General features: G+C 22.1%; 1 protein-coding gene across 5 annotated transcripts in view; it reads left to right on the top strand.

Annotated features, from left to right (window-relative positions):
- The window catches only part of LOC122498070, a 202,994-nt gene that overhangs the window by 6,051 nt on the left and 175,040 nt on the right, over positions 1–21,903 (top strand). For 3 of the 5 annotated variants that reach the window (XM_043605619.1, XM_043605615.1, XM_043605617.1), the window contains exons 2-3: positions 6,720–6,953; positions 8,232–8,278. The gene's annotated coding sequence lies outside the window, so the exon portion shown is untranslated. Of the gene's footprint in view, positions 1–6,298; positions 6,345–6,719; positions 6,954–8,231; positions 8,279–9,397; positions 9,416–21,903 lie in introns of those variants that run through there. The other 2 variants (XM_043605616.1, XM_043605620.1) reach the window with 2 other exon arrangements.

Raw genomic sequence — 21,903 nt, 5'->3', positions numbered from 1 at the left:
ATATAAACATATTTTATATTTTAACGCTAATTCATTAGCGCTTATAATCAAATTATTGAGGGAACTTCATTAATATTATTGCGCGAATAAATTCGTGCGCGCAATATTTTTTTTATTTTTTTTTTTTTGTTTTAATACAAACTGATTCATTATCTGAAAAAAATAAATTTTCATTAGTGAAATTATTATTTCAGAAAATAAAATATTTTCATAATTATTATTTGCAGAATAATAGATTTATTATTTTAATAATTATTTACAAAAACAGGATTGCAACAAAAATTTAATTTTGTTTTTTCCTAACTTTTTCCTGATTTCCAGAGAAAATTTTGATTTTTTCCTAAAGAATATTTTGAAACTACTAAAAAAATGATTAGATACTGAAAAAAATGTTCTAATACATTTATTAGAGAATTTTTTTTAATTGTAAAATTATTTAAAAACATTAATAGTTTTGTTTAAATCAATTATTTTTTTAATAATTTTTGACTAATTTCTTTGAGAATTTTGAAATCTCTTTGTTAACAATTTCAATTTTACGAAATTTTGATTATTTTGAAATTCTTCAATTTAAATATATATTATTAGAAAATAAAAGCTTCAAATAATTTCCAAAAAAAAAAAATTGAATTAAAATTGTTCATAAAAATTATTTCGGCAAAATTATTAATTTAAAATTCAGATTTTCAAAGATTTTAATTTAAAACCTTTTCGAAATTCAATTATTTCTGGAAATTGCAATTATTCATAATTTTTAAAAAAGAACTAAAATTCTTTTCTAAAGCAATTATTTTTAATAATTGAATAAATATTTAAAAAAATTCTTCTACATTTAAAAGAATTGAAATTAAAATTTTTCAAAAACAATTGTTTGACAGAATTGTTAAAATTAAAAGTATGAAAAATTAAGATTTTCAAAAAGTTGAATTGAAAAACTGTTTTAAAAATTCAAATTAATTCTAAAAATTGCAATTATTTGTAACTTCTCCAAAAAGTCAATTCTTTTCTGGAGTTTTTAACTAAAATTCTTCTTTAAATTAATTTTTTTTAAATAATTTTTTACTAATAGTTCTTTGAGAATTTTGAAATCTCTTTGTTAACAATTTCAATTTTACGAAATTTTGATTATTTGGAAATTTTTCAATTTAAATATATTATTAAAAAATAAAAGCTTCAAATAATTTCCAAAAAAAATTGAATTAAAATTGTTCATAAAAATTATTTCGGCAAAATTATTAATTTAAAATTCAGATTTTCAAAGATTTTAATTTGAAACCTTTTCGAAATTCAATTATTACAAATAATTGCAATTATTCGCAACTTTTCTAAAATTTAATTATTTTTTAAGGGTTTTTAACTAAAATTCTTCTCTAAAGCAAATTATTTTTAATAATTAAATAAATATTAAAAAATTCAGCTACATTCAAAAGAATTGAATTTGAAATTTTTCAAAAGAATTCGTTCTACAGAATTGTTAATTAAAAGTATAGAAAAATTCAGATTTCCAAAGAGTTGAATTTAAAAAACCTTTTCAAAATTAAATTATTTCTAAAAATTGCAATTATTTATAACTTATTCAAAAATTCAATTTTTTATACAGTTTTTAACTAAAATTCTACTAAAAATCAATATTTAATAATTAATTAAATATAATATATTAAAAAATTCAACTAATTTTAAAAGAATATGAATTATTAAAATTGTTCAAAAAAATTAGTGCTACAAAATTGTTTTCTGCAAATAAATTTATCACGATTTTTAAGAATAATATTGAATTCAGATATATTATTAGAATTGTATTGAAAAGAATTGAATCTTGCAAAGAAATTTAAAATAATTGAAATTTTGCCAAGAAATTTATAAAAATATTTAAGAATAATTGAATTCGTTTGAGAAATTTTATTGAAAAGAATTGAAATTTTGCTTCAAAATTTGTCAAAAATTTTAGAAATTATTGAATTCTTCTGAGACATTTTATTGAAAATTTAAATTTATTAAAGGTAAAAATAATAGAAATTCTGCAAAAAAATTTATCAAAATTTTTAAGAAAAATTGAATTCTTATATTTGATTAAATTTGTATTGAAAATAATTGAATCTTGCAAAGAATTTGAAAATAATTGCAATTTTGACAAGAAATTTATAATAAAATTTTAAGAATAATTGAATTCTTTTGAGAAATTTTATTGAAAATAATTGAATTAATGCAAAAAATTCAAAATAATTGAAATTCTGCAAAGAAATTTATTCAAACTTTTAAGAATAATTGAATTCCGATATTTTATTAGAATTGTATTGAAAATAATTGAATCTTGCAAAGAATTTTAAAATAATTGAAATTTTGACAAGAATTAAAATTTTTTTTTTTAATAATTGAATTCTTTTGAGAAATTTTATTAAAAATAATTGATATTCTGCAACGAAATTTATCAAAAATTTTAAGAATTATTGAATTCTTTTAATAAAATTTCAAATTAAATTCATTGAAATGTACTAAAATTTCAATTTGAAACCTTTTGAAATTCATTTATTTATGAATATTGTAAAAGCAACTCAGAAAATTCAATTTCTTTTTATATTTTCAAGAAAAAATTATTCATTAAAAAATTTAAGAGCAATAATTTTGTGATAGTTCTTGAAAAATTAAATTATTTGAAATAAATAATTATTGTCAGAATTAGAAAAAATTGAAGGTTTTGTATTAGAACTCGTGGCAATTTCATAGTTTATGAGGCAAACAAAAAGAATTTTTTTTTAAATTTTAGAATTTTCTTTAGAATCAAACTTTAGAATTTTTTTATGAATTCTAAAAATTCATTTTTTCCCCAGTACTTTTAATAAAAATCCCTGACATTTTCCTGATTTACAAATAAAAAGAAAATGAAAATTGAAATCGATTTAGAATTGAAATGACATTTTGAAAATTAAAGTTACAAGATTAATTTTGAGTATTTAAGTAGCAGCACTTAAGAAGTTATTATAAATATAGGTTTAATATATTTGTACTTAAGTAAACTAATGTTTAGCCTTTCTGTCTCAACCCAAGGGAAAATGAACTTAAATTAGAACTCTGATCCAGTAATCCGTTGGTTGTATGTTAATTTGTTTGCTACCTCTCAGTTGGATGTACACGAACATACATTCATTAGTTTAGTTTTGATTTATTACTAACTGGATTTCACAACTCCTGGATCAATCAATTTTAAACTATAATTAAACAGAAAAATTACAAAATTAAAAATAGATTAATCGACTTTTTGATATATTATTTATTTGCGTTATTTTAATAACTAATTATTATAACTACTACTACTATTATTATTATTATTATTATTATTATTATTATTATTATTATTATTATTATTATTATTATTATTATTTTAGTAATATTGTTACTCTTATTATTTTTACTATCACTTTTATATTATTTTTATTTTAATTATGAATTCATTTTATTCTATTCCCCTTCTTATAGCTCAATTTAATAGATTTTAATTCTCTAAATTAAAAAAAATAGGTTTCTAAATTAAAATTAAGAAAAATGGGAAAAAATTGGTTTAAATGAAAAAAATGGATTTAAATATTTCTTTAAGAAAGTATAAAAAGATATTAAATAATGCTAGTGTAAAAATATTTATCTTAATTCTTTACAATTTTTTTTTATTTTCTCAGAAGTTGATTTATCATGTTTGTTCACGTATATATGCACATATATTGTATATATTCTTCAATGAAAGGGCAACCGAGAAAAACAGGATGAATCCACTTGATATAATTTCTCAATATTTAGCAAAATGTTATTATTCACATTATCTCGAAATACAACAATGTTTCATTTTTCTTTTTTTTTAACGAAACCACAAACAGAAATAAAACTTTTATCAAAAGTTCGACGACGAAAGAATAACATCATCATTATTATGTATCGTCTCCTTTTTTTAATTAGGGTCCATTTTTTACTTGAATAAAAATAATTTTTTTAAAATTTTATTTAAATGTTTTTAAATTTTATTGAAAAACGAAATATTTATTAATATTTCGAAAATTAACAGGGTTGCCACAAATATTTAATTTTGTTTATCCCTGACTTTTCCCTGAATTCTAGAGAAAAATTTAACTTTTTCCCTGAAAATTCTATAAAAATTCAATTATTTAAATTAAAAAAAAAAATAATTTAATGAATAATTGAATTTTTGTTAAAATTGAATTCTCGTAAAAAATTTTATCAACAAATTTTTAAATAATTAAATTTCTGAAAAGAATTTTGTAACTCTTGAAAATAATTTTATTCTCGTGATTATTATTGTTATCTATTAATGAAAATAATTGAATTTTACAAAGAATTTTATTAAAATTCTTGAAAACAATTGAATGTTAAATTATTTTTATTTATGAAAATAATTGAATTTTACAAAGAATTTTATTAAAATTCTTGAAAACAATTTAATATCTATGGGAAAAATTTTCATATTTATCAATATAATTGATTTCTTTCTAAGAATTAGATTTAAAATTTTTCTAAATAATATTAAATACATTATTAAAAAATTCAACTAATTTTAACAGAATTGAAATTAAAATTGTATTAAAATTAATTGAAATTCTGCGATGAATTTTATTATTTATGTAAATAATTGTAAAAATAATTGAATCCATGTAAAAAATTTTATTTATGAACATAATTGAATTATTGAGGAGAAATTTATAAAAAAATTTGTAAATATAATTGAATTTCTGTGAAATTTTAATTATTTCTGAAAATAATTAAATGTTTGCGTAGAATTTTATTAAAATTTTTGTAAATAATTGAATTTTAGCGCAGAAAAAAATCTTCGCTGTTTATAAAGATAATTGAAATCATAATGAGAATTTTTTTTTTTAATATTTTGGAAAATAATTGAATTTCTGAAAATAATTTTATTATTCTTGAAAATAATTTTATTCTTGTGATTAATATTTTTATTTATGAAAATAATTGAATTTTGCAAAGAATTTTATAAAAATTCTTTGAAATAAATTGAATTTGCGTAAGAATTTTATTAAGATTTTTTGTAAATAATTGAATTCTTTTGGAAAATTTTATTAAAATAGCAAATATTGATAATTATTGAATTGGAGAATTGAAAAATTTTTTTAAAATAACTAAAATTTTCCCAACAATTTTATTAAAATTTTTGAAAATAAATTGAATTTCGGAGGAGAATTTTATTATTTATAAAGATACTTAAAATTTTGACGAGAATTTTTTTCACATTTTGGAACATAATTGAATGTCTGTGAAGAATTTTATTACTTTTGATAATAATTGAATTTCTGCATTAATTTGTAACTGTTCCAAAATTCAATTTTTTTCGTATTTTTAACTAAAATTCTTTTATGAATCTATTATTATTTTTAATAATTAATTAAATCTATATTAAAAAAATGGAACTAATTATTTCTTTTACAGTTTAGAAATTAAATTTAAAATAATAATAAGAGGAAAATAATAGTAATAATAAACAAATAATAGTAACAATAAAAAAATAATAGCGATAAGAAAAATAATAATAGTAACCATAGTAACAAAATAGTAGCAATAATAAAAGTAATAATAGTAAAAATAAATAATAACTATAAAAAAAAATTGATTAATATAGAAATAACAATCACAATATTGCTAAATTAAATGAATAAAATCAATTTTATGCAATTTATTAATATATTAATATTATTTAAATTATATAAAGTATAAATAAACTGACAGTTTTGTTTGGAATATTTACCTGTTATTTTTTTTTAATAATAAAGGATACAAATCTCATTAATCAAAAATAAAATTATTCCAATTTAGTCAATTTTGAATATATTTCATAACAAACAAAGTATTTAATTTTCAAACATTTTTGTTTATAACATTCTTTTGTTTTTGTTTATTTATAATAATAAAATTAACCTCAAATTGAGGACGTTCTTTCTTCTTGTTATTGCGTGTGGCAAGGTTGGATAATTTTTTTCGCAAGTTTGCAAGCAGGTTCATCGATATTTGAATAGATGGCGCCAGCGCGGACCAGGTTAGCCAACATTGCTCTATTTGAATAATTTTGCTTTTTAATGAAAAATATATAAGAAATTTTTAAATAAATATTATTTGAATAACTATTTATCACAATTTCGAACAATAGGAAATTATAAATTTCTATAAATATTTATTATTTTAACAAGAATTTGGAAATTTTCATTCGCGCCAATAGTTTGGCGCCATTACATTGGTACATCGGTGTTCACACACTTTTGTCATTAGGAACTTTTCCCTGCTACCGGTCACATCGCTTCGATTTCAACTTTCCTTCGCACAAAAAAAAGGTATATTTTTTGTATTTTTATTAAAAATTTCCACCTCTTGAATGTTTTACTACATGGATTGTACGATATTCAATGAAAATATGAAACAAAAGGAGTAAATGTGATTGAGATTTGGTGAAAATTGACACGATGGGGAAATGGGGGGGAGTGCCATTGTCGTTTCACAAAACGTAGAATCCAGTAGAATCTCTCGCAAAATTAATATTGTAAACGAAATGGAATAAAAAAGTGTGTCAGATTGTGTATTTTTGATGGGAAAATTGACGGAAATTGAGAAAAATGGTTGATTTTTCATTTCGGTGAATTGACATTTTTCAAGATGGCGGCAATGCATGTACAAGTAAAATAACAATGTGTCAATTTACTTTGTTGCAGAATTACGATTCTTTTTGGTGAAGGATGAGCTTTATGACCACTATAGGTGTACAAGATTCTTGGAAAAGATTGTGTAGCGATTAATTTTCGGTCTCTTTGAACGGTTTTAATTACAATCATTAATTGTGATTCTAAATTAAAACCCAGAGGAGGGATCTCCGGAAATTAATTTGCTGCTAATTTTTTATTACGAAAAAGAATCATTCGACTCAGGGAGGAATGACCAGGATTTTGGTGAGAATTTTTTTTTGATAAATTATAATATATTACAAAAATATAATTATTTTATTGAGAAATCCGTCGGGTTTAATTATTGATAAACTTTTATTTTGTTTCGTAAATTTTTTCAGGTTATGTTTTGTCAAATTTGTTTATTTTTAACATTTTATTTTTGATTCGCGTCACATTCTCAATTAATTTGACAGAACGAAATTAATAATTCGGAAATAATAATGAAAACAAATTTGACTCGAACGGTATTTCGATAAATATTGTTTTAATTACAATTCCGCCTCTCTTTAGTTGAATAAATTATTGCAATAAAAAAAAATCTAAAAGGGCAAATAAAAGTAGTTTTCTTTGACATTTTACGATCAATGATATTTATTATTTACGAAAATTACTAATTGCAAAATACATTCCTTATGGAATTTAATTATAATAATAATAATAATGAAAATTAATAATAAATATAGGAAATTCCAAATAATTAACAATTATTAATTCGTAATTATGAATTACTATTAATAATTAACAATAATAATAAATATAAAAATTAAATTAATAAAAATAAAGGTAAAATAAGAATTATAAAATTTATTGGTATTATAAAATTTAATTAATAATTATAAAATATGATTAATAATTTAAAAAATAATACAATAAAATTATTTCCCTTTTTCCTTAATAATTAAGATTTTTATTAATTTGTAATTAATATTAATAATTATTATTTAATTAATAATTATCATCTCATTGAAAATTATTTATTTAATTATTAATTATTATCTTATTAATTCATAATTATTATTTAATTAATAATAGAAAAGTTTTATTGAATTTACTTTTGTAAATTTCGTCCTAAATGTTATTTGCGTCGGTTAAAAATTCCAATCGACAATAAATTGAAAATATTATTGGCAATATTGACAAAATTATATTACAATATTGACAATATTATTTTGAAAATAATATTGTCACATTTGAAAGTAAAACTTTCCATTAAATTATTTGGAATTTTAAAAATTCGATTTTGAAATCGAGTAATCATTTATTTAAATACATTTTGAATTGATTTTTCTTTTTTTGTATGAAATTTTTTATTCATTTGAAAAAATTGTTTTTAAAAAAGAAATGTTAATGAATAATTAAATATTTTCAATATTTATTTATCCTCTGAATATTAATTTAAATGTATTTAAATTTTTAATAATTGTTCAATAATAATTTAAACTCCAATTAGATTTTTCAAATTCTGCTTTTTAAAAAGAATTTATTATTTTGTTTTTTCAGATCTTCCTCACGATGTGCACCTTGGTCAGAATATCAGGCCTCGGATTGTAAATTACTTTTTTCATTTACTTTTTATAAAATTTAATTTTTTCGATTTTTCTAAAAAACTTTAAATGAATTTAAATATTTTCTTAGTTAAAATTCAAAAATTAATGAAATTTCCTTAATATTTGTCAAGAATTTTAAATTTATTTATCCAATTAAATCAGAAGAAAAGAATGATTACGAAATACTTTGACAATTTTTTTTATTTAAATTTTGATTATTTTTATAACTCTGTTTCTTTAATAAATGTAAAATGAAAAATCTTTACAAGCATTCACCACAAACAATATTAACAAAAATATTCGACTAAAAACTTATTGATCATTAAAATCCACACCTTCGCTTGAGTTTGAATAATTTTTATAAAAAACTTGAAAAATCATTTTGATACGAGAAATATTAAAACATTTTAAAAATCTGTTCTGACTAAATTCAAAATTGAAATATTCCTCTGAGTACAATTTTGATATGTTTTGAATAGAATTTGCGGAAAATATATTCCTATGAATTTTTTTATTCAGGAATTAATGAAATTTCTCTTATATTTAACAAGGATTAAAAATTTCTATCTATTAAAATACAAAGAGAAAAATGGTTATGAAAATTTTTAACAATTCTTTTTATTTAAATTTTCATAATTTATATATAAATTTTCTTTATCTTATGTATCTGAAAAAAGTTTATAAGCATTAACCACAAATATACCTATAAAAAATAAATTGACAGCAAATTTGCTGATCTTTCAAATTCAAAACTTTGCATCAATTTGTATAATTTTTTTTATGAAAGACAAAAATATTTTATGATAACATTCAAAATTGAAATATTCGTCTGAGTTCAATTTTGAATAAATTATCAGGAAAATTTTCCTATAAATTCTTTTTTATTCTGGAATTAGTGAAATATCTGTAATATTTATCAAGAATAGCCAATGATAATAAAATATTAAAGAATTAAATTTAGTAAAAATAAAATAAAAGACAATCGACTTTTCTTCTATTTTAAATTTATAAAATACTTTCTTTACATCTAAAAATCGATCCGAGGCCTGAGGTATCAGCATGGGAAAATTCTTTTTGGTGAGTCAATAAATAATTTAAAAATTAAAATTTAAGCAAAATGGAAAATCCGTTTGTAAGGTACGAACAAAGTAAATAATTTAAAAAGCATGACCAATTTTACTGAGAAATAATTTTAAAATCTGACTTTTTTATCTTTGTCTTTTTAATTTGGAATTCTTTTAAAATACAAAAATTACAAATGTGCAAAATATTGCATAAGAATTGGTTTAAGTGTTAGATAATATCGTAAAAGTTGATAGCAATAAATATGTAGGTTCATAATAACAAAAATTTGTTCAGTCTTTTTTAAAGTTTTTTTCTCAGTACTTGCAAATTTAACATTTCTTTGAATTTAAAATTTATTACCATGTTTTCGTTTTTTAATACATATTCACTTATTGTACTAATTTTGGTACAATATACTGTCGAAACAAATTTATATAATTCAATTATAAATTAATACGCAGAGATAAATTCCCATTAAAATAAATTATTAATTTTTGTTTTCTATTTTGCCCAAAGAATTGGTCGTAAAAAATCCTTTTTTAAAAGCCAGATATTTTCCTTATACAGGGTGTCTAACCAGAATTGAGAAAATAATTCCCTGACTTCTTACTAATTTTATTTCTTCCTTCTTGGGACAAAAATATGGTAACTGACATATCTAACAATAAATTAATATCTAATGATAGAAACCAACGATAATAAAAATCTTATAAGTTTTCTTAGATTAAAAAAATCTTTTAGCCACAAAAATTTTAATTTTTGTATTAATTTTTAGAAATTTCCCTGGAGTTTCAATGAAATTCTTTAACATTCCCTGACTTCCCTGACCGTTAGACACCCTGTTAATAGTCTCCACCCTTTAGTAAAAAATTTAAAATTATTAAAAATTATAAAAAATTGGAAAATACCATACTTACTTAAAAGTCTCGACTCTTTGGTAAAAAATCTAAAATTATCAAAATTTATCAAAAATTCGAAAAACCGAATTTCTTAAAATTCAACATTTTTTTTTCTTTTTTATGGCATTTAGCTTCATTATTTTTGTGCTTTTAAAAAATACTTTACATATTTAATAGTCTCGACTCTTTGGTAAAAAATCTAAAATTATCGAAATTTATCAAAAATTCGAAAAACCGAATTTCTTAAAATTCAACATTTTTTTTTCTTTTTTATGGCATTTAGCTTCATTATTTTTGTGCTCTTGGAAAATACCTTACTTACTTAAAAGTCTCGACTCTTTGGTAAAAAATCTGAAATTATCGAAAATTTTATCAAAATTTCGAAAAACCGAATTTCTTAAAATTCAACATTTTTTTTTCTTTTTTATGGCATTTAGCTTCATTATTTTTGTGCTCTTGGAAAATACTTTACTTATTTAATTGTCTTCACCCTTAGGTAAAAAATTTAAAATTATTAAAAATTATCAAAATTTCGAAAAACCGAATTTCTTAAAATTCAACATTTTTTTTTCTTTTTTATGGCATTTAGCTTCATTATTTTTGTGCTCTTGGAAAATACCTTACTTACTTAAAAGTCTCGACTCTTTGGTAAAAAATCTGAAATTATCGAAAATTATCAAAATTTCGAAAAACCGAATTTCTTAAAATTCAACATTTTTTTTTCTTTTTTATGGCATTTAGCTTCATTATTTTTGTGCTCTTGGAAAATACCTTACTTACTTAAAAGTCTCGACTCTTTGGTAAAAAATCTGAAATTATCGAAAATTATCAAAATTTCGAAAAACCGAATTTCTTAAAATTCAACATTTTTCCTTCTTTTTTATGGCATTTAGCTTTATTATTTTTGGACTCTTCAAAAACACTTTACTTATTTAATTGTCTTCACCCTTAGGTAAAAAATTTAAAATTATTAAAAATTATCAAAATTTCGAAAAACCGAATTTCTTAAAATTCAACATTTTTTTTCTTTTTTATGGCATTTAGCTTCATTACTTTTGTGCTCTTCAAAAACACTTTACTTATTTAATAGTCTTCACCCTTAGGTAAAAAATTTTAAATTATTAAAAATTATTCGAAAAACCGAATTTTTTAAAATTTAACATACATAAAAACAAATGATAATAAAAATCTTCTAAGTTTTGTTTCATTAAAAAAATTTTTCATTCACAAAAATTTTAATTTTTGTATAAATTTTTAGAAGTTTCCCTGGCTTTCAATGAAATTCTTTGGCATTCCCTGACTTTTCCCTGACCAAAAAAATTCCCTGACTTTCCTAACTTCCCTGATCGTTAGACACCGTGTTATATTTAAAGTCCCTTTAAATAATAATTAGTTGAAATAATTAGTTATTTCCCCAAACTTGTTTCAACTAAAAATAATAATTTAAAGAAAGCATATTGTTAAGATTTTATAGAAAAAAAAGAGGCACTTTGCAACCGTTTTACATTTGTTCACAAGAAAAAAAAACTGTCCAAAGAAATGATAAAAAATGCGTAATTAATGCAAGAATTGCGTTTTTCATAATGTAGATGAATCTAGAAATACTCATGAGAACCTTTTTTGCGTTTTGGTTCAGTATTTCTCTTACTAGTTGCACAGCAAAAAATTTTAATAATTCTTTTAAACAAATTTCCCACAAAAAAGTATTTCCTTGAAATGTGTCATCGGCGTTACATGTGATAATCCTTCGGTTATGTTTCAAAATTAAAATGAGATATCCCAGATGCAATTTTAATGAATTGTATTTGTCATTCGTCAAATTTAATTGCAAAAGACAGTTGCAATAAACATTTACCACATTGCTGAACTCAATTATCCTGGCAATATTGCTATATGTTTAACTATAACCAGAAAAGACAGAATATAATTTTTTATATGAAATTTGCGACAAGTTTATTTAAAAACTCACTATTTTTATAAAAAAAAGAATAAAATTGATGTATTTTTCGAAAAGTTAAAAGCATTGAAAAAGAATTATTAGATACAAAAATTTAACAGTTTAATTAATGAATAATTCTTGATTTTTAAGTTTTAATTTAATTTCTTAATTACGAAAATTTTTTAAAAATATTTTTCTAATCATAATACAGTCATGCATAATTTTTCGGGGGTACTTTTTTTGTTGTTGAGAAAAAGATTTTTTTTTTTTTTGAAGTTTTCGATATTTACGCTCGACTTCCCCACTGATGATCGGAACTTTGTAGGAGGCTTTATTATATTCTCTTTGTCAATACGATCAAAGTAAACTGTCTAGAAAATGAAGGTATTGCAGTGACAAAAAAATCGAATAAAAAAAATTCTTTCTCATCGCTTTGTGATAAAAGAAAATAGTGTAAAATTATTTCTCAACTTTATAAAACTGAAGGTTCTCTATATAGATAGATTTTTTCTCACCCTTAATAAATTATTGAATAAAAGACATCTTAAATTAAACAATTCAACTTAACGATTTTACTCACATATTTACTGACAGTGCAAAAAAACAATTGACATTAAGTTTTTGCTTCAAAGGGATAGGAATTTTATATCATTTTGATAACTTTTTCGAATTAGTTTTCAATCACTATCTGACAATTTAGAAATTTAGGATTATCTCGTAAAGGAAGATCGACTATATAAATTGTGATTCCCTAATTTAAAAAATTAAAATTAGCCAAATTATCTTGGAGAATACAATTTTTTTGGTCTAAAAGTTTGCTTTTAAATTCAATATTATTATTGTTTCATTATTGTGAATAAGTCATTGTGCATTAAGTATGTGTATGTTGAAAAAAATTGGACTCTCCTTGATCCGTTTGGTTAAAGAAAAGAAAAAAAAAATGGTTGAACCTTGGAAATAAGTTAAAGGATGTATTTTCGTGTTTTGTGGCTTGGGGATATTTTTCACCAAGGGACTCAGGAGTGATGTATGTGCCTAACTAGAGGCTCACACATAGAGATGTATGCAGGTACAGGAGGTACTTACATAGTACCCATGGCGAGGTCGGGGGGCCGCCTCGAGCCATATAACAACCTACATTTTATTTACTGCACTTTTACTCGGCGCACAAGCTTAGCCGGCCTTGTTGCGGCCTGAATACCTTGCTAGTCCGCATCTGAGGCCCTTTCTATCGCCAGTCTGTGATTTCAGTTTAATATGCGCAATTCGCTGTCGTATGCCGAGCGTATATATAGGAGATAAAGACAGAAAGATAGAGTCGCGCATTAAATACACCTAAAGCCATATGTATATACATACTAGAGAGCCAAAGTAGATTCGAAGTTCGACCTTTCCTCTATTCACAATTTTGAATCGTTTCCCTCTTGTATATAAAGTGTAAAAGTTACGTGATTCCATGCATAGAAAATCACATAGCAACACTATGTAACCCTATTTGATGCGCATTATTATCTTTTTTTATTGCTGCGTAAATAAGTCAAGAGTCGACGAAAAATCGTAAAATTCTTGTTGAATTTACTCTTCTTTTTTCTTTTTAAATATTTTATCTTTATAGTAAAAGTAGTTTGTGTCTAAAGTTCTTTTACAATTGATTTAAAACAGGAAACAAGACATGCAAAATTTTACTATAAAAAAAATCTAAGAAAAGAAAGTTTTATGAAGAATAATTTTATTTTCACAAAATAATAAAAGAAATAAATTTTGAGTGACAAAAGTTAGGTTTTAAATCTTCCTTTACGTATATTCCTTTGGTATAAATAAATTTGCATATAATTTTTATTTGGTTTCTATGTGAAGATTACTGTAACGACTTTTACCGACACTTTTTAGTTCAGACTCAAACCACTTAATCAAAACTTAAGGGCGTGTGAAAGTCTATTGCAACTTTCTTAGTCTTAATTGTTACCCAACAAGGTAAATAAATAAAAAATGTAAATTTAGGGTTTTATTAGTGCTTAAAAATAAAGTCTTAATATGTTTGAGGAATAAGGAGCATTTAATAAATAAAATAAATTAAAAACAGTTTAATAATAAATCATTTTGATTAATTAATATCAAAGGAGAATTGTGTCAAGTAAAATTTTATCAAATGAGTTTTCTGCCAAAGGAAATTTCATGTTAAGTGCTTTTAACATCAAGTGTGATTTATGTCTTGTTGGAATTTGAAGAATATTTATGCGCTCCCATTAGCAGTAGAACAAACACAGTTATTGCTAAAACAACGAAATATTATGTCAGTAACCTAAATATAGGGTAGGGTTCTTAGACATTACAAAAATAATGGCTCTAATCAAGAAAACTTTCTTTTCATTGAACAAAAGTATAATGATAGTTGTATAGTTAACGCGCGTATACATTTGAAACAATGAAGTGAGCGTTCTAGATTTTCCACTCTCGTATATCCAAAACTGTCAATAAAAAATTCTAAGAAGGGTAACGATAATAATGCTAATGTCGACAAGCGTGAAAAGTTAAATTTTATGTGTTTCAATCACGCGTTGAACGAATACCTTTGAAGCAACTGACCGAGGAGAACTTTCTGGCGCAATGTTTTAGTTGAATTTTGTGCTGATCTGTCGCAATGCCTTTTTCCAACTTGCATTTAGGAAACTGTCTGGTGAACCGAGAAATTTATTCCTTCTTGCACTTTTTTAAATATATACACGACGACATAATACCAAGGCGAGACCTACACACGTTTTTCAAGAGCGACTTGTATAATTTTTTACTTCCGGTCGACAGTGAAGCAACATGTCCAAAGGATCAATTTAATTTAAACTCAAATATTTTTTCAATATTGCTGTTATTATTACTTTTTGGTTTTTTTTTCACTCGATGTTATTGTTTATTTCAATGTTTCTAAATTAACAAAGTCGATTGAGTGATAAAATCGTAAAATTCAATAAGTTAATATGGTTGAATATTTTTTAGATTTCAGAAGAATAAATTGTAATAATTAAGAAGTTAGGAGAAGTTAGGGTTTTCAATATCAATTTAATTAGTGTTGTGGATATTTTTAGTTTAACTTCTGTGGCATGTCTCGAAAATTTTTTCTAAGCATTGCAAGTAATTATATAGAATAGCTCACGAGATGTACTTCAATTAATGAAGGGCTCACTGACCCTCGAGGACACTTAACAGCCGACAGCTGATGATAACTGGTCTTAAGATGTCAGACCACTGTCAGGCGTCAATATATTTGTGACAGTCGAACATTACAGAATACTTACTGTTTGACCTTAGGAATAGATGATTCGTAATTAGTACGGAGAGTCAATAGTTGACAGTCGATCAAAAATTGCATTGATAAATAGATTGAACCTAGAATCCAAGGAACCTGTAAAAAGACTGTTTAAATCTCTAGTCCTAAGTAATTAAGTATTGTCATGTATGCAGTGATTATCTGGAGCCTTATAGGTATCTTGAAGAGCTTGAAAAGATTCAAACCTCATTTATATAAAAAAATCTTATTGTTAGTAAACTATACTCCAGAGTATGCTGTTAGATACGAAATTGGTTCACCGAAATTGGCATCCAGTCAGGGAATTCAGGGAAATCAGGGAAAAGTCAGGGATTTTTAGTAAAAGTACTGGAAAAATTGAATTTTAAAAATTCATGAAAAAACTCTGAATTTTGATGTTTTTTTTTGTTTGCCTCGTAAACTATGAAATTACCACGAATTTTAATACAAAACCTTGAATTTTTTCTATTTCAGACAATAATTTCTAAATTGATAAAAGAATTTTAGTTAAAAATACTAAAAAAATTGAATTTTGGAAAAGTTACAAATAATTCCAGAAATTCAATTATTTTCAAAAGTAATAAAATTTTTCGCAGAAATTCAATTATATTCAAAAATTAAAAAAAAATTATGGTCATTTCAATTATATCTTTAAAAATAATAAAATTCTTCTCCAAAATTTAATTATGTTCAAAAATTTTTTAAAAATTCTCGTCAAAATTTCAATTATTTTTATAAATAATACAATTCTTCTTCGATATTCAATTATTTTTAAAAACTTTAATAAAATTCTTGGCAAAATTTCACAGGAATTCAATAATTTACAAGATTTTTAATAAATTTCTTCGAAAAAAAACAATTATTTTCATAAATAATAAAATTTTCTCAGGAATTGAATTATTTAATATAAAACATTTCAAAATTTTTTTCGAAAAATATCAATTATTTAAAAAGAATTTTATAAAATTCGTCGCAGGAATTCAATTGTTTAAAAAAAATCTAACATAGTTCTTTTCAAGAATTCAATTATTTTTAGAAATAGTAAAATTCTTCACCGAAATTCAATTATTTTTATAAACTTAAATAAAATTCGTTGGAAGAATTAAATTATTTTCAAAAGTAATAAAATTCTTCGCAGAAATTCAATTAGGTATGTTCAAAAATTTTTAAAAAAATTCTTGTCAAAATTTCAATTATCTTTATAAATAATAAAATTCTTTAATATTCAATTATTTAAAAAAAATTTTTTTAAAATTCGTCGCATGAATTCAATTATTTAAAAAAAATTTAACAAAGTTCTTTTCAAGAATTCAATCATTTTTATAAATAATAAAATTCTTCACCGAAATTCAATTATTTTAGAAAACTTTTAATAACATTTTTGGGAAAATTTTAAATTATTTTCATAAATAATAAAACTCATCGCAGGATTTATTTTTTAATTTAAATAATTGAATTCTTCTAGAATTTTCTAATAAAAATTGATTAAAAAATGAATTACCGAATAATCGATTTACTATTTATGAAAATAATTAAATTATTGCAACGAATTTTATTACAATTTTTTCAAATAATTGAATTTTTTGAGAAAATTTACTACTTTTTAAAAATAATTGAATTCTTGCAAAGAATTTTATTATGATTTTTGTAAATAATAAAATTTTTTTTGAAAAATTTCATGGTAATTTAAATTATAACAAAACAATTATATTGTAATAATATTCTTATAAATTTTTGCATTTCAAAAAAGTTTGAATTTGAATGTATTGAAGAGTTTTAATTCCTACAAAAAAATAATAATGATTAAATATTTATTTAAAAAATAAATTATTGATGTTTGTGAATAATTTTACAATTAATGAAATTTGTAAATAAATGTAATGGAACATTTTTTTTAGTTTCTAATAATTTTTAGAGTGAATCAGAATATTTTTTAGGGTCAGGGAAAAAGTGAGAATTTTGTCTGGAAATCAGGGAAAAGTCAGGGAAAAATAAAATAAAATATTTGTGGCAACCCTGCCAGTGTTTTTAAGATATTTTTCAGTTTTATTGAAAAAATGTTACAAATCGTAAACACTATAAACTTTGTTTTTTGCGTTTGAAAAACCTGTTGACAAAAAAACAAAGTTTAAAAAATTTAATTGGTGTTATCAAGTGGGCTATTTGTAACTTTTCCTAACTCAATTTTCCTAAAGTCTTTGACTCCGAACAATATAGTTTTTCCTAATATATGTTTTTTATGACTGTATGGGATCTGCAATTGTTTTTTCAGCAGCAATAAATGTCATTCTATTTCTAAATTCGGAGTGAGTAGGTGTCAAATGTTTCTAAATTTTTATTGGAAATTAATATTGCGATTCTAAATTAAAAGTGTAATTTCTATTTAATAATTGGAACCAAATAATTTTTATTTTATATATTCATTTATATTAAAAAATAAAAACTATAATACTATTTTAATACTAATTTGGAAAAATAATGGAGATTGGTCCTTTAGGAATTCTCGCTTAAGAAAATTGTTTTAGGAATTTCAATTTTAGGAAATTTTGAAATTAGGCAAATCGGTAGGGAATGTACGATGAAAAAAAAAGTTTTTTATTTTTGATCTTTTAAAAACTACGAACTTTTTTGTCCTTACGGATATTGTTTATACTTTGGATATTTTGTACTTTTGACTTTTTTGAGTGGTCTTTTTACTTTGAACTTTTTCTTTTTTCTTCATATACGAATATTATTATCTTTAAACAAGGTTTACTTTCAAATATATCGTTATTGCGTCATTTTAATTTTTAAATCAAGAAATTGAGACTTGGTGTAAAAAATACGTGGTTTTTACCTGATACACGTCTGGTAGTTTTCGTAGCAAAATCCTGTTTCTCTGTTTTACTCCTTTCGAACTGAGACAACCTTGTGTTTGGAAATCCTTTCTAGATATCGCATAAAATTCAGTAAGCATATTGGATGTCTGTAAGTGGCCTTGAAACATACTCAGATGCTGGTCCTATCTTCATTGAATTAAATAAGGTGAACAAGAACAAAAAAAAGAACCCCTTTTTTCTCTAATGATGATGAGAGAAAAACGAAAAAATTCCAAAAGTCAACCATTTTTTTTTTAAATTTTGAAATTAACTAATAAATATTTGTTGATAGTAAATAGTTTTAATATTATTTTATTATTTGAATAATAAAAATTGAAGTAAATTATTTTTTGTTGTTTTAAAATAATAAAATCTGATATAACAGGAAATAAGAGCAATTTCTCAATCCTTATATCAAATACATTTATTAATAATATAAACTTCAATACATAAACGTTATACATATTTTATTTTTCTCTTTAATCTATGAAAGACTGAATCTAGCCGATAATTTTTTTTTTTTAATAAAACCACACATTTATTTAGAAAATTACAATAAGTTTCTATCTCTATACATTAACATTTCAATACTTTTTGTTTTTTTCTCGATAGAAGAGAAGAGATAATGTTTTTTTTTTAAAGGAAGGACAATTAGGAAGCAAGAGAAGTAAAATATTTTTGTGTATCGGCATTTACAGAGATATTTATTTTTTTTCAAATTTTATTCAATATTTTATATAATAATAATAATAATAATAATAATGGTGGAATTAAACTTTAATTTTAATTAAGTTTTATTTTAATTAATTTCAATTTCCGTGCGCGTGCGTCGCTTATTTGGCCAATGTCTCTCTCTCTCTCTCTCATTCTCACTCTCTCTTTCTTTTTTTCCCGATATGTGAGGTACAGAATAATAATTACAGTAACTGTGTGTGACGCGCGTCCGTGACACTTCAGAGGCGCGAATTCCAATTCTCCACCCAACAAACACTACTTGTACATATTTTTTATCGAAAAATGATGACAATTGTATTTTCCAGTTTTTTTTTTATTATTAGATTCTCTCTATTATTAAAATTACTTAAAATATTATTTTACCATTGGGAAAAATTATTTACTAAAATGAGAAAAAAAAAAAACTGAAAAATTTTCGTAGAGTTATGGGTGTGAATTTTAAAATACAAATAAATAGGAAAATATCTCATGGATAAATCTAGTAATTAAAACACAATCTACTTCTTTTCTAAAATCTATAGTTTTAAAAATTCGTGACGGAAAAAAGTTATCAATGAAACGATTTTCTTATATCAAAGTCTTTTCGTTTCATATAGTTATGTATATATTTATATATATATATATTTGTCCAAGTAGCTCCAAACAGATTTCTTAAAAAAAAAGTTTGAATTTTCTTTATGAAACTTTATTATCTGAAAAAGATGTTTTTCTTTTCTTAAGAAAATTGTTTAAAAATTTCGGAGTTTCTTTATTGGTTCATTGTCTTAAAGTTTAGTGCGACAGTCTTAAATTTAGAATCGAGAAACAAATATTCTACATATCAAAGTTATCATTTTTTCTTTTCTGATTTCACTTGGGTTTATTTTGTCACTCTAACGATATAAAGGAAAAAAATTTTTTTTTTCTATAAGTACTCTCATATGTTTGATTATTGCTTATGTAAACATGTGCTAAATAAAAGCAATTATTCTCTTTCTGAAAATCTACACATCATTTTTTTTTATATATATATACTATAGAAAAACATTTTATTTCTATTGAATTTCTTCCACTTGGAAAAAAGATTTCGCAGCTGATTTTCGATTTTCATATTTTGAATTTGATTCCATTTTCGAAATTCCATATTATAGAGGGTAATTTTTCCAAGTAGATTTTTATATACGTGACGAAAGCTCTAGGAGCTCGTGGAAATAATAATTTTCGAACGAAAAATATATTTGAATTTTTCTATATTTATATTATATGGTTTTTTTTAAATGCCATTAAGTTAAATTCAACATACATGATATTTTTTTTTGTTTCTGCGCTAATTTTGGAGATCGTCTTTTTTTTTGCAATACTCAATTTATTATAAAAGCAAGTATTTCGGCAATCAAAACTATCTTGATATGTGACTTTCTTTGTTTTTAGATTCAGGAAAGAAGAGATCACATCGTTTATATATCACAAGTCATTAAAAATTATATCACAAAAACGTATATAGTTCATCAACTTTTTGCCGAAATGATGTAAAAAAAAACAAAATTTCGATTGGTTTTTTTCTCTCATTCGCATTATTTTATTATCGAATCGTTCTATTTTCTCTATTTCTTTGAATTTTCCGTAGTTTACTGTTTTTTAATTCCCTTGAAAAGTGATAATGATAATGAAAATAATAATTTTATATAATTATGATAATAATAATAATTTTTATAATAATAATAATAAAAATAATAATAATAATTATAATAATAATAATAATAATAATAATAGTAATAATAGTAATAAAAATATTAATAATAATAGTATTAATAATAACAACAACAATAATTGTAATAATATTAATTATAATATTATAATTTTATTCAGTGAAAATTTAAAATAGATAAAGTTCACAACGTTTATTGTCATTGATTGAAAGAAACAAATATTTTTTATGCATAAAACAACATTGTTTGTCTAAAAATTTTTCTTTATGAAGTTGTTGATAGAGAAATAATGTAATTTTATTTTATTTTAATTTTAATTTTAATTTTAATTTTAATTTTAATTTTAATTTTAATTTTAATTTTAATTTTAATTTTAATTTTAATTTTAATTTTAATTTGATTTTAATTTCAATTCAATTTTAATTTTTCAATTTTAATTAAAACAATTTAATACCTACTAATTTTTTTTAGACAACAATTTTATTACAAAAATTATTTTTTCTTGTTCATTATACACGTTTTGAACTTCATCAACATAATATTTTGACGTATTTTAATAAACGAATTTTTTTTTTGTCAAATACGGATCATTCGAATAGAGAAAAAATTTTTATTGCAAAAGAAAGTATTAAAAAATTGTCGTATATAATATTACACTGAGAGAAAAGATTAAATAGTTTTAATTTTTCTCAGAATAATTTTTAGTTAATAAAATGCGCTGCTGCTAGTTTGCAATTTTTGTTCTTAAACATAATTATTTTATTAATTTGTTTAACTAGTTTTGTTTGCTAATAAAATTTAAAATTTAAATATTAACGATTTAATTAGTAACATTACTAACTAAATGGCTGGAGTGACGAATTAAATAGTAATAGAAACTAAATTTAATTAATAAATAATAACTAAATTTAGTTAGTTATTGTAATTAAATTCATTTAGGAGTAATTAAATTTAGTTCGTAATATAGTAACTCACTAAATTTGAATTAGTAAGTTTTACTAACAAATTACTATTTATTAGTAAATTTTACTAATAAATTAGTAGAAATAAGTATTTATTAGTAAAATTTACTAATAAATTAGTAGAAATTACTATTTGTTAGCAAATTTTACTAGTAAATTAGTAGAAATTAGTATTTAT

This window comes from Leptopilina heterotoma, unplaced genomic scaffold (assembly GCF_015476425.1).
Source record: "Leptopilina heterotoma isolate Lh14 unplaced genomic scaffold, ASM1547642v1 Lhet_141, whole genome shotgun sequence".
In the NCBI taxonomy this organism is placed as follows: domain Eukaryota; kingdom Metazoa; phylum Arthropoda; class Insecta; order Hymenoptera; family Figitidae; genus Leptopilina; species Leptopilina heterotoma.
This window is presented reverse-complemented; position numbering and strand designations above follow the sequence as displayed.